Raw genomic sequence first — 13,946 nt, forward strand, 5'->3', positions numbered from 1 at the left:
GGGGGGCACGGCTGGCCTTGTGGTTTAAGGCGGCGCGATTCGCTTCGCAGAGTTGCGTCCCTTTGGCACGCCAGAAACCTATGATTTGTGGGTTCGAATTCCGGTTCGCCCCGAATATGTTACTAGCACCATACCCGTACTCGTGGGTTTCACCGAAGTGGTAATATAGCGAAATTACCCGTATTTGGCCCCGCCCCTCAGCCCCTTTCGGGATCAGCCCCATAGTTTGTGCAATTTTAAATCCCTACCATCTAGAGATGCTTCAAGTAAAATTTCGTTAAGTTCCAATTAGTGGTTCAGAAGGAGAAGTCGTTTGAAAAAAATGTTGACTTACGGACGACGAACGAACGACGGATGGACGACGGACGCCACGGTCCTTCGGACCCGGTGAGGTAATAATAAGTCGTTAAAATGAAATGATAATTGTTAATACACAATTACAAATACACATGCACCCATACATGCTCGGACTCACGTTATAGTATATAACTATGCTAGACTCCGCATTCTAGTATCCGATGAAATATAGCTGAAGCTTTGATCTAATACATACATCAGTTTACGTTGCAAACATATATCACATTTAACCGTTTTTAGAAATGTATATGTAGATACATATTTAGGTATAAGTAACTGAACAAATCGCTGTGAAAGAGAACAGATTGCAAGAGGCACCCATCTTTACTGAAGGAAGTTAACGGTGTTGTTCATCGGTTATTATTGTCATGTGTTATATATTATCTTGCATACATAAACATAAATTTGTCGTTTGTTGAAAATTCAAAATGAAATCCGCTATTTACTCAAGTTGTAACAGGAAGAGGGTCCCACGTACGTGTATGGGTAGTTATTATCACATCTATAGACGGAAGGCGAGTGCAACTGCTTCATGTAAATATATTTGTTCTAAGCATATTCCTCAACCACAGTTTGGTACCTTAAAGATGAGTGATAAGAACGGAGTATTTGTTGTGTAAAATAGAAATTATTTATATCAGTAGATATTATGATGCAGATAGTATGTGTAATGCATCAGTTATAAGGTATTCTGCGAAATCAGGACCTGTGAAAATTACTTCTGTGGCACTACTGGTGATTTGCAAATGCATGTGCCTTAATACATTCTACTGCTATGCCTACAAATAATCATCTTATACTGCTATAATTAGCACTGTGTCCCCTTCCATCATGTTTATACAAAATACAAATAACTAAAGCATAGGCGTCGGGACATGACTGGATGTGAACCATAGTTACTTTTTGAACGAAATTCTGTCATGATTACATGAGTAAGTGTATATGTTCTTAGTGTGTGTAACACGAATTTCGCATAGAAAAGAAACAAATCATATATTATGATAAGAGTTGATTTGTATCTCGTCAGGAAGTGTGAAGCAGATTGATTAAATTCTCAATCAGTTCCAAACGCAACTCACATAATTGTCTGGCTTCCTTCACCATTCTCAAAGTCCGTCAAACTTCGTTGTCCAGTGACTTTTAGGAAAACTAGTGACCCGTATACGTTTTTCTCTAGACTTTTATCATGTATTGATCTGATACATGTTATATCATATATGTTCGCTACCAAATTATTGTTTGCAAATGTTTGTGTGACTTTGATTTGATTTGATTGTCAAAGAGACTTGTTTTAGGGATAGGCCACTACTTAACGCAGTTAGGATTATTCACTCATTAGAGTGATGAGTGAATTAACTCTCATGTGTTATTTGGCTCTCTATGCATCTTGTCAATATCTTGCTAAAGTGTTATTTCAGCTACTCTCAATTTATAACTGTTATAAGTTGCTTAGCCTAACGGCTTGTGTATTTGCCCTGATTCAATTAAACAGTGATCTTTGTCAGATCAGATTGTTTTTTATTCTTTATATTGTCGCCTGTTGATACAATTAGGTTCCCAGGTTTATTACTACGTTTTCATTATGACTATATCCTTGATAATGACACCCGGGTCACTGTACAGAGCTCCGTGACAAGAAGATAAAAGAAGGAAGGCATCAAATCACCCTCACCTAGCACTTGTATAGGTACTGCCAAGTTGCTAGATACTGCTCCCTCGAAGCGTCGAGAATAGTGTAGTTTTTCCTGAAGATGATAATTGAATATAAGCCCGCTCTCTGCACCGGTAGGTTAAGGAATGTGTCAATCGCTTGGACGGAGGTTGAACTGTAAACACTAAGGGAGGTCAACCTTTTACTCTAACTACCGTATCACCAAAGGTAAACAGAACACTTTGACATTTTATGAGCTCCTCAATCAATTTTTCTGCAACTTCGTTATCTCTGTTGGAAGAACGCAGTGGCGAGGCCTTTCAGCAAACTAGCACTTTTTGGCACATATAATTAAATATTTATATTTGTGCCACTTCTACACGTTTTTTTCAGCTGTGCTCATCATTAAGTTTGTTAAAAAAGGCACATTTATTCCCCATTATTCTAGCCATCGCTAGAGAGTTTCGATTATGTGCAGAAACATATTTCACAGGGAGCATTGAAAATAGTTATGAAAATTATACGAATAGACACAAAAAAATGATGACACTAGGTGTTCGCGAAAAGGTAAGGCACCGCCACTCATTCTATCCTAAAACATAATGGTCGATAACTCTCCTTTTGAAATTACGGTCCAAACTGTCGCTACCCTGCTCAATGTACTGCGGCAACTTCAGTCATGCAGAGGGGCGGTCGGGTAGCCTAGTGGTTAAAGCGTTCGCTCGTCACGCCGAAGACCCGGGTTCGATTCCCGACATGGGTACAATGTGTGAAGCCCATTTCTGGTGTCCCCCGCCGTGATATTGCTGGAATATTGCTAAAAAAAAAGCGGCGTAAAACCGAACTCACTCACTCTTCAGGAGACAGAACATAGATTTCTTGTCATTCGAGGCAATAGATTTGATTGCGCTTATCATCCTTCGATTTCTATGGAATGTCACGCCAAGGTAAACCTTTCTATCTGCTATCTCGAGGTGTTGTCCACCAAACATAAACTGGAGTTTACTTCGTTTAGCAGGGCCACTGCCAAATATAATAATTTTTGTTTTTGAAATGTTAACATCTAGTTTCCATTTAGTGCAGTACATTCTAAACGAGTCAAGAGTTTTTGTAAATCGGCGGGGCATCAACTAAATAAGACTGTATCATCAGCATGCAGTAAAATTATAAATTGTAATAATACGTTTGCGTCATCACTAAGATTATAATCAACATTTATACCGTGACAGTTATGTTCCAATAGAGATTGCTCGAGGTCAACACACGATTTAATACTGATGTATAGGTTTTTAATTAGGATGAGAAATTTACCTCTGACGCCACTTTTCAACAGTTTGTGACAAAGACCTCTTCTCCAAACTTTTTCAAAAGCATTGGTGAAATCTATAAAAGCACAATACAACTTTTGTTTGCTTTTCTTAAGTCTCTGCATTGACATTGATGATAAAGATCTTGTCTACCGTTGAGTAGTGTTTCCTAAATCCAGCTTGTGCGGGAGACAGGGTGTTATTGTTATCAGTGAAAGATGACAATCGTGTATTTAGTATACTCGTAAAAAGTTTCCCCAAGCAACTCAAAATTGTGATTGGTCAGTAAGTGTTCGGATCTTGAGGGTTACCTTTCTTTATAAATACAGGCTTGGTCACATCGGTAAGCCATGCATCTAGTATGTTTCCGGTAGTGAACACAGCATTAAAGTAACCAAGATATACACGGGTGATAATAATTCTAAGGAGTTCACTATATATTCATTTGCAATGAGATCAAAACCAAAATCTTTGTTATTTTTCAGGCTTTTGCACAGCTTAACGTATTTCTTCTATTGTTAAATCACTATTGAGCATTTCATCATCGTGCATAGTAGTATTTGGATATTCTTCATCAATAATTGTGTCTGTATCCATGTCTTTATTTATATCTCTATAGAATTCATAAAATGTTTTCATATCAGGCTCAGTGTTATTTACCTTACTCATATTTTTCTTCAGAGAGTTCCTGGATTCACGTCGACTAGGTTTTCGATTGGCTCTGAATAAATTGCATAAATCGTTTCTATGTTTCTTGATATGTTTGTCTAAGCAGTTCTCATATGCCTTCGATTGCTCTCGGAAACGCTTCCTATTTTCAATAGTGTTAGTTTTCTTAATTTGTTTTTAGCCTTACGGAAGTAGTTCCTTTGTTTTTTACATTCGTGACCGAACCAAGGTTTTTGCTTTCTCTTAGTGAGAGCGTCCGCATAACGCCGGCAACAAGGTCTCACCCCAAATGTTGCACGTGCAGCATCAACAAGCACATGTGCGATTTCGTTTGCTTCTCATTCACAGTGCTTGGGTCAGCGACTCCCAAACGCGATGACTTTGCTAATTTGACAAGACAATCAATCCGGTATCCATCGATATTATCAAATATATATGGCTTTTAGTATTCTCAAATCTTTTGGGTTTAGTTTCACAGCCCGTCTTAGTTTTCAATGTTTTTGTAGTGCGGTTTTGACTTTCTGAACAGAAACCTAATTTGGCAATGTACATCAGAAAACAAATAGCAGTAACTTTTAGTTTCAAAGTCTTTAAATAAAGGAAGACACATTGTCAATGAGATTACATAATCGATTACACTCTTGTCTGGACACGTAATCTTCCCTACGATTTTATCCCGTATGGGTCCCATACGCCCATTGCATATAAATATGTTCTGATTATTGCATAGTTCTATACATTTTGCACCTGAGTTATTAACTCTTGATGTATGTTTTGACGACCTAACCCTTGGAAGAGAAAGATCATCGAGTACTGCTTCAGGTTCGACTTCAGATCCCAAATCATTTATGTCTATATCCATATCATCAAGTATGTGTTTCTCTATGGTACAATAGTCACACAGGTTACTAGTTTTAGCCTTGAAATCGCCCACCATTACAACATAATCACTCAAGGATAGAGTGTGTAATATGGATTGTTCAAGTTTATAGTATTCATCTTCATTAAAGTATTTAGAGTTTTCGGGTGGAATATGTACTACTCCTATATAACATATACACATATTCTGCGGTTTAAACAGTGGTAGAGAAAATACTTTGAATGACGTGGTGTTACATTCCCTCTCAGGGGGACAATACTTTTACACTACTTTAACCCTCTTCGAGGATACAGCCATTAACAATCTCAATTACCGATTCATCTTACCTATTTTTAAAGGCCATTTATTTGTTAACAAAACATATCGATCACAATTTATTGATTAATTCAATTTCCGTTACAAATTAAGAATTATGTGAGAACTTATGATAAAAAGATGAAACTTTTAAACACGTGTCCCTTGTGATAGACAATTCAATACAATCAAGCAGGACGTGCTTGAACGTGATTCTTGCATCACAAAGGATACAGAACGGAGGATCTTCACCTTTCAATAAATATTCATGTGCATAAATCGAGTGGCCAATACGACAGCGTCACAAGATGACTTCGTCAAATATGGACTGTCAACACAAGTAGGTGTAACCTATAGTTGGTTTAATTTCATGTAATTTATTGATACCTACTTGGGTGTCCCGCTTCTTTTGCATAAGATCTCTGATTTAACATCTGATCACAGGTTTATGATTGCTGTATAGAATTAGACGTGGTGTCACAGATTTGTTGAGTGCTGCTTTAGCTGCTTGCACGTCGCTATATAAATGCGATAAACTTGGACACGACGTTAAACCCCATTTCACCTCACCTCACCCCTTCATAAAGAGGATGAAAAACAGAGTAAAAAGCTGGATTTGACTGATTAGAAGATAATGTTGATATATATTGTATTGACACTTTTAGAAGGGCGTAAGAAGAGATGGCTCATCCGCCTCCACACGCAGACAATGAATAACATACATACTATGAATAAGAGATGTTCTGAAAGCTCCAAGGCAAAGCCTCAGGCCTTGATGATGGATAGTATCTAGTTTTTGTAATTACATTTACAGGCTCCACCACAGACGATGGAGTCGTAATCAAGTTTGGAACGGATCAGGCATTGTTGTCTGACCCCCCAGTATTTAGCTCATGTAATGAAAATACTTCATTATAGTCTTCCCCGATATCAGAATTTAAATCAATATTTTTTATCTGTTATTTCTCTCTGATATTATTTTTGTTATTTCCGTGACATTATTTGACTATGAAGAATGGTTTGCTAATGTTTCCATAAGCTTATTGGCAACATCAGTTTTAACACATAATAACTCGTCACCCTCCCCAAGACGGGGTACAGACGATTTGGAACCATTTATATTTTTTGTGTGTCATGTTGATGACATAGGAGTGTGGGAATATATTTTGAAGACATAGTTCCTCCAGGATTGATTTGCGTCGTGTCTTGGCATTTGTAATTTTAACCTTATCTTTGAACTGTGGAACTTGGGACTGTATCGGATCTTGAACATGTCTGAAAATGTCAAGTTTTAATTTTCAAGTACACACAATGACCGATCAGCCTTTGTAAAAGTCATTTTGTTTCAGTTGATCATCATTACGTTTAATAGTTTTAAGCATTGTAGGGAAGTGATCACTTCCACAGACGTCATCATCAACTGGCCATTCAAAGTCGCTGTAAAGGTTTGATTCTGCGAGTGACAGATCAAGTGCTGAATATGTTCCAGTAGCAGGATGTGTTTGTATTTAGACTTCCCCACAGAGGGTTATGCCTATTTAGTTCACCCATGATATTCTGATGTTGAGAACTCTTTCAACACCGTAGGCCGAAAAGAGTATATATTTTTATCAACCTATCTGCCATATCATTCATTTTAATAAAACTATCACATTTCACAATGTCTGAAATACGTCTTCCATTTCAATTTTTATCATTTTTTATAGACTAAAAAAGTATTTACTATTTCCCGCAAAAAAGCTATTGAAAATAAAATTATCAGACACACACTTTGACAACGGGTCCACATCAAACATGTCAAGGAGTAAAATAAAGACGTTTGAAGCAAATCTTTGAATATATTATACAAAGTAATAAATAAAATCAACAAAAATACATCTAAGAATTGTCAAACTTACTAATAAGTTATTATTTCCATCTCTTCGTGCGATTGCCTGTAATTATGTAAGTCAAATGACTTGATGCTCGGACATGATGTTAATGCCATAATATTTGCACAAAAAAGCTTTGCCACAGCTCGTTACCTAGCACGCTCCACGAAGTTCCATAATCTAGATCGCGATTTCCTGCTTTAAACGTTCAGAACAACACGATTTAACAAAAATCTTTCGTCAAAATCTGAAATTCATTATACACGAGGACGAAACATTTGCTAAAATTGGATTGCTGCCTTAGGTCACTTGCTCAAATTTGACCAATCACGAACTGTGTAGTCATTAGAAACCAATTTACATCCAATTAATCGCATGTTACAGCTAAGAAACAAACCTAGGCGATGTGACTATGATGTTACTAAGCGGAGAATCAGTTACCGGGAAATCGGTGATGACAGATACTATTTATAATTTTTAAAAATATTTTTAGAATACTTTTTCGCTTACGTAAACAATGAAAATAAAAGAAGAAATAGGTATGCGGGTTTTATGAAATTTTATATTTACCGAAAATCATCAAATTTCCCCTTACTTGGTCCTTAATCCGGAGGTTATGAATGAGTTAGCTCATACTTTTTTATTTACAACGATCTTAATTAAATTATAAATGCATTACTTACATAATGTGATAAAAAATATGTATAAACAGACAGTAGGATTAGCCCTTTCAAATGGTGTATAACATATAGCAGCCAAGGTGTTTTACAAGCAGAAATTTTCCTTGATAAAAATGTTGGCTTCATCTTTCACACAAGAGTCTCTTGGAGCTCGGTGTCACAGCAGTAAAAGTGTCTGGTTGACTAGTGTTGAAAGTGTTAATAACTGATTAAAATGACATTGCAAATATTCTTGATTAAACTCTAGCCAAAAATGTTTTTCATCAAATTATGACCCTGTGTTTCAGATATCAGAAACAAAACAGGAAAACAAAAAAAGTTACTTTTGACTCTAATAATGGTGAAGATTACAATCACATGAAGTATTTTTTGTTGCGTGAGCTACATACCAGTCTTGAGCTAAGTCATGATACAGCAGCGGGCGATGATAATATCCATCATCAGTTATTGAAGCATTTGCCTGAATCATGTCTTGGGACACTTTTTGATATATTCTCTCCGTCACTGCCGACCAGTGCTTGTTTTAGCCCTTTAATGCCGAACGCGTGGCAGGGTTTTAAATACCATCGAACTCCGGACCTTCCGCTCCCCGAGCGGACGCTCTGCCACTAGACTACGGAGGCGATCCACTCTGATTTGAAAATGCCTGTTTATTAAAAATTGTGATGTAAAGTGAGGTAAACGGCTTCTCAAGCCAAAATCCCGTACGTTCTTAAAATGTTGTTTATTTACTATAACATTTAAAAGAAAAGATACTCATGAATAGACTTCTATTTTTACGGAAAACGATCTGTACGAAAATTAATCTGACCTATTATGCACCGTTCATTCTATGGTTTTGCAAACGCAACTGGTTAAAGTTATAGGGCGTACATTTTAGGGATCTGTGGGATCCCGACTAGGTTATGGTATGGGGGCTACAATGGCCTAATGCCACACATGTACAGGAGGAAAATTCCCTGACGTCCATACATGATCAAATATGTCTAAAAGTGTCCAAAGACATGATTCAGGCAAAAATGCTTCAATAACTGATGATGGATATAATCATCACCCACTGCTGTATGACTTTGCTCAAGATCGGTTAACGTTGTAGCTCATGCAACGAAAATACTTCATTGTAATCTTCACCATTTAAGTATTTTTTTCTGTTCTCTGTTTTCTCATAATTTAATAAAGAAAAGAGTTTCGCCAAATTTTTTTTCAATGTCAGACTTATCAGTTATTAATGTATCCCCATCTCAGGGGCGATGTATAGACGATATGGAACCTTTAATGTTTATAACCATGTTCCATACCTTGGACATGATTGTGCGTGCAATAATTTTGGAGACATAGTTCCTTCAAGACTGACGTTTATTTGCATGAATAACTTTAACATCACTTAGATTATGAACGGTAGGATGTTTGCAGAAATATTGTTCTGCTTTCTTCCTCTCTTTTGCTTGTTTTCATTCATTCGTAAACCATGGATTTGCAGAGGACTTAGGAATTGTTTGGTCAGCAATATTATTTAGTTGACCCGAACACAAGCGGATGGGATCTTGGACATTTCTGAAATTGTCAGGTTTCCATATTTCAGCAAAATATAGTTCATACAAAGGCCGATTGGCTTTGTCAAATTCCACCATTAACAAGGGGGAGTATCATCCGGTTTTGCAGCTTTTAGAACAATAAGGAAATTTCACAAAGGTTATCATCCACAATAAATTGTAAACAGTTGAATCAGTGAGAGACAGACTAAGGTCCTGCGGCAGGATGTAAACATGTGCATCATTAAAGTGACATGAATTATTATCAGAAATAAAGCTTACGATGATTTTCCCCCTCATTGTCTGTACTTGTGCTTCCCCATTGTGGTTTATGCCCAATTAAATTGACCATGATGATGTAGGGCTCAGGGAGTGGATAATATTGATTTTGAAGATCATACTTTTGAGGAGCAGAGGAAGGTGGTATATATAAAGAACACAAAGTACATATGATGTTTAATGTGAGGCGGATAGCTCGAAGGGTATTATTTAGATGAACAGCACTTTGAATGACGTTCTGCCTAACTAAAATAGTAGAGCCTCCAGTCGCTTTATCAAGAGAAGCAGAACACGAATGGTGACAGTTGTACTGTCTTATGTCAAATGTGTCTGTATGTTTAAAATATGTCTCTCGGAGATAGATTGCTGGCGGTTTATAATCGTCTGTGAATAAATGAATATCATTAAAACTATTCCTTGGAACCCTGCAATTCCACTGAATTAAATAATTGGTGTTACTCATTAAGGTGGAGCAGCAGGTGATCGACTCCTAACTTTTCCGGGAGAGTGGCCACTTGTGCGCCCACTAGTGCTCATACGAGGGGATATTTACTTCCGTATCCATGTCCTCCATGAAACCTTACCTGTTCCAAAGTTGCAAATGATCTTTGAGCGCCTTTGACACTCGCTCAATTTTTAAATATATTTTTACATGTTTTATTGCGATAGCTGTTGGGATTGTTTCTGGTGATGCTTCTCGGGTTGATATTGGAGCTGTAAGTATGTCTATGTTGGTTAGTTTCGATTTCGGGATATTGCTTTGCGTGTCTCCTACTGCGCATAACATATCTCTCTGACAATGAACAGGTTATGTTTCAACCATTGTAACTGATTTAACTACAGAAGCATAAAATACGCCCTGTTGTGTTTACAGATGTGACAAAAACGGTTTTCCCCTGGCATCTGTGCAGCTGATCATTTGTTCACATTTAGTTGTTTGTACGATGGACTCAAACTTAAATTCACTGCAGTAAGTTGAAGATGACATATCTTCACCTTGACAGTTTGAGCATTTCAAAGGTTGAGTAGACGTATTCCGTCATGGTCAATTTCACCACATCTGAAGCATGTAGTCTTACCTCTGCTTGAATTCTGCCAATGTCCAAATTTCTGACATTAAAATCAATGAGTAGGTCGTGGGATGGAGAAGTCCACAGGCATTGAGAAACCAACTTTGATAGAACGTGGAAGAACCGTGAAAAGATAAGTTTGGAAGTTCTGTACGATATGTGAATCGTTTGGCTTCAATGACATCTTGATTCCAAAGTTCAGACATAATTTGGGCAAAAGTTTCTTCAGAAAGACTGCGATCATGGTCTCGGATTATACCGTTAAGATCTTGGGTTCAGATGACAGATATATCAGACACCTTTGTTGATGTCATTAGATTGGTGACTTGTGTGTTTCTGGTACATTCAAACAAAAGAGCTCCAGATCGTAATTTCTTTACACTCTGTTCACCAGCTTTACCCTTGAGTCCTTTTTTCCAAAATAAATGGAGAATACGAAGCTGGAGTATGTTCATTTTCAGATTCCATTCGGAATACAATAATCTGATCACTATTTCATCGTCCGATGATTCAAGTTCAGAATCAGATTCTGATAGTTCCCGGGTTTTTTTAGGATTTTTTACCAATGATTGTTTATTGTGGTTCAGCAAACATGTTCCCTGTCCACCATGGAGCTCCAACAACGGCGATGTCATATGTAAGCGATATTCCAGCAAAATAACGCCAAACGGATGCGGGAATGTAATACTCCAGGAGAACAGTAGATTGGTCGTTGAGCCACCGCCTTCTGGCCATACGATTCATGGCAAATTGGAAATTGAAACTAGACATTTGGACTATATACAAAACAACATTTGGCCAAGACTAATTGTTTCAACATTCTTATAAACATTCAAGACAATATTGACGCACAGGGCTTGGCATGACCAGCCGATCGATAGGACCGGGACTATCCTACCACTGGTCAGGCAATATAAGGGTCAAAATGGTGTGTTGGACTAAGGGACACTCTCGTCGGCTCCGGCGTCCTCAACCACAAGACTGTCTTCCTCTGCCGACACAGGGACGTAACCCACGACAACGGCTCGCCAACTGCAGTCACATTTACGACCAGCAATGGGGTGCTGGTGATAATAAGACCTGTACTCCATTGATAACTGTGCAACTAGAGGCAAATTACACTTTCACAATCATGGAAATTTGGGAACCTAAAGAGTAATTTACATATCAAATAGGACTTTCTCATTTCGCTATCAATATATGTTTACATAAAACGGTTTCATAATTTCTTATGATGTGTGATGATACCTTAAAGTATATGGTTTCAATACCGAAATTTATGTTGAGATATTTTGGTTCCACGTGAACAAAACAATTACGAGAAAACATTGTTGTGATCGACCGAAAATTATCATCGAGGGAGCGTAGCTATGCTCCGTTTCCCCTGTGCGTGTGTATATCACTCGTCTTTCAACGTGACAGTATCATATCGATTTTCGTCTTTTATGACAAGCTGTGTTTGGTATCGAATGTATAACTATACAAATGCATACAAATCCATTTGATATATCAACGGGATTCTTTAGCGACGTTCACTTTGCTTAGAAAAATAACATGGCATTGGTGGTAAGGATGTTACGCATGCGCAATCACAACCGGATATGGTACAGATTTGTACCACTTATATTGGTCGCCACCTGTTGGCTAAATAAGCTCTAAGCTGGTATCGCGTACCAACAGTGGAACAAGATTAGTTAATGGGAAGATTGAAAAAGATTGCCCATTACTACCAAATGTTTATTGGTACTGATACCGCTCCCATTTTCCCGACCTCCTTCCTCCAACGCCAATGGGGTTGAATCCCATGTCAATGATGAACATAAATAAAACTTAGTTCTTATTACATTCAGAAATGAAATCGATATGGAAATGAAATCGGACATTAGTTAGAAAGGAAATATATTCTTATTTCGATAATATGGCCCAGTCAACGGAAATTCAGAGATTAAACACTCGATTCTTTAAATATTTCATCATTTCGTTTCTATAAATACAGCAAGATGCAAGAGCCATCGCATGTACAAAAGTGCTTTTTTGAATTGACATGTTTTAACTTGGAAACCGTTGGTGTTGTTTTCATATTGTATCCATGGCTATTCTCATCAGAATGAAACTATATATTGCTACCTAGTAAGACTTTTTCAGTAGGCTAGGAAACGCCCACTACTAAAAAGATGACAGGGAACATAAAAGACTATATCATCAGCAGAGATAATGACAAGATCATTATTTTAGGTTTAGGCGTTGTTTTTGGTTCTTCGAATTCAAGACGTAGTTTCTATTGGGTACACAATGTGTGCTATTTTCTCGGTATCTTTATTCGATATTTCACTGCAGTGATTTTGACAGAATGTTCTTTGAATCGGTTCTTCAAGACATACAGTTTCTTACTGAAACGTACTTATATCTGAATCATTATGTTGAAAAAATCATGCATACAAGTGATATTTGTTCATACCGCAACTGTGCAATCATGTGATTATATCGAAAGGTACAACATAATAAAACAAGAACCTCCTTGAACATGTCGCCCATACCTTTTGTATTTCTAGGATTTACATCATATTCACAATCTTTTTATTATGATCTTTACATTCTGAGGGGTTCTTATGTTACAAACACAGTGCGTCAATAAATTCCGAGTTCACAAATACGCAAATGGTCTGTGGTCTGTGGTTGTGGTTAGTGCACAGAAAAGCGAAATTCGTCGCCATGTGTACTTATTTAATTCAATACGTGGTTGCTACACACGGTTAAATCCACGCTGGGAATATGTTACGTAACCATGGAAATAAGTCTTTTGTTTTTTTCATATATTAATCCCCCATTCATTTATGTGCGAAAATGTAGTTGTGTATGAAACATAACATGAATTAAAACCCGGTCCTACAACATTTCAAGGGTATTGACAACCATGTCATACATGCACAGCTTTTACGAATATTGCAACAATCAAACAATCGTCAACAACTGGACCTACAACAGCTGATAGAAACACTTGTCGCCCAGGTTTAAGTAATCTTGTGGGTCTCTGATAAAAATTATATAAGGACACTCTATAGCGATAATTCGCATGACCTTGAATTCAGTGGTGTCTCCCGTCTTCGTAAAAGACGGGTTGTTCTGTCTACCATCAAGGCGAACAAGTTGTTAAAAATACTGTACAAGTCAACTTGTCACAAGATGATTATGACGTCAAGGTGACGGAATACGTCTGGCCTGAGGACGTTGTGTGTCGAGACATAGTGCCAAGGCAGCGTCAAACTGATAGGAAACAACAAAAATACAAATGAAACAAAAATGGCTTTGTTTATACTGCTATGTTGTCTATTGTGGAGCTAAGTGACTGTACGTGG

General features: G+C 37.4%; 1 protein-coding gene across 4 annotated transcripts in view; it reads left to right on the top strand.

The window, feature by feature from the left end:
• The window catches only part of LOC124111166 (protein draper-like), a 91,211-nt gene that overhangs the window by 1,096 nt on the left and 76,169 nt on the right, over positions 1–13,946 (top strand). The window lies entirely within an intron of this gene.

Source organism: Haliotis rufescens, unplaced genomic scaffold (genome assembly GCF_023055435.1).
Source record: "Haliotis rufescens isolate VD_foot unplaced genomic scaffold, xgHalRufe1.0.p SCAF_9, whole genome shotgun sequence".
Classification (NCBI taxonomy): domain Eukaryota; kingdom Metazoa; phylum Mollusca; class Gastropoda; order Lepetellida; family Haliotidae; genus Haliotis; species Haliotis rufescens.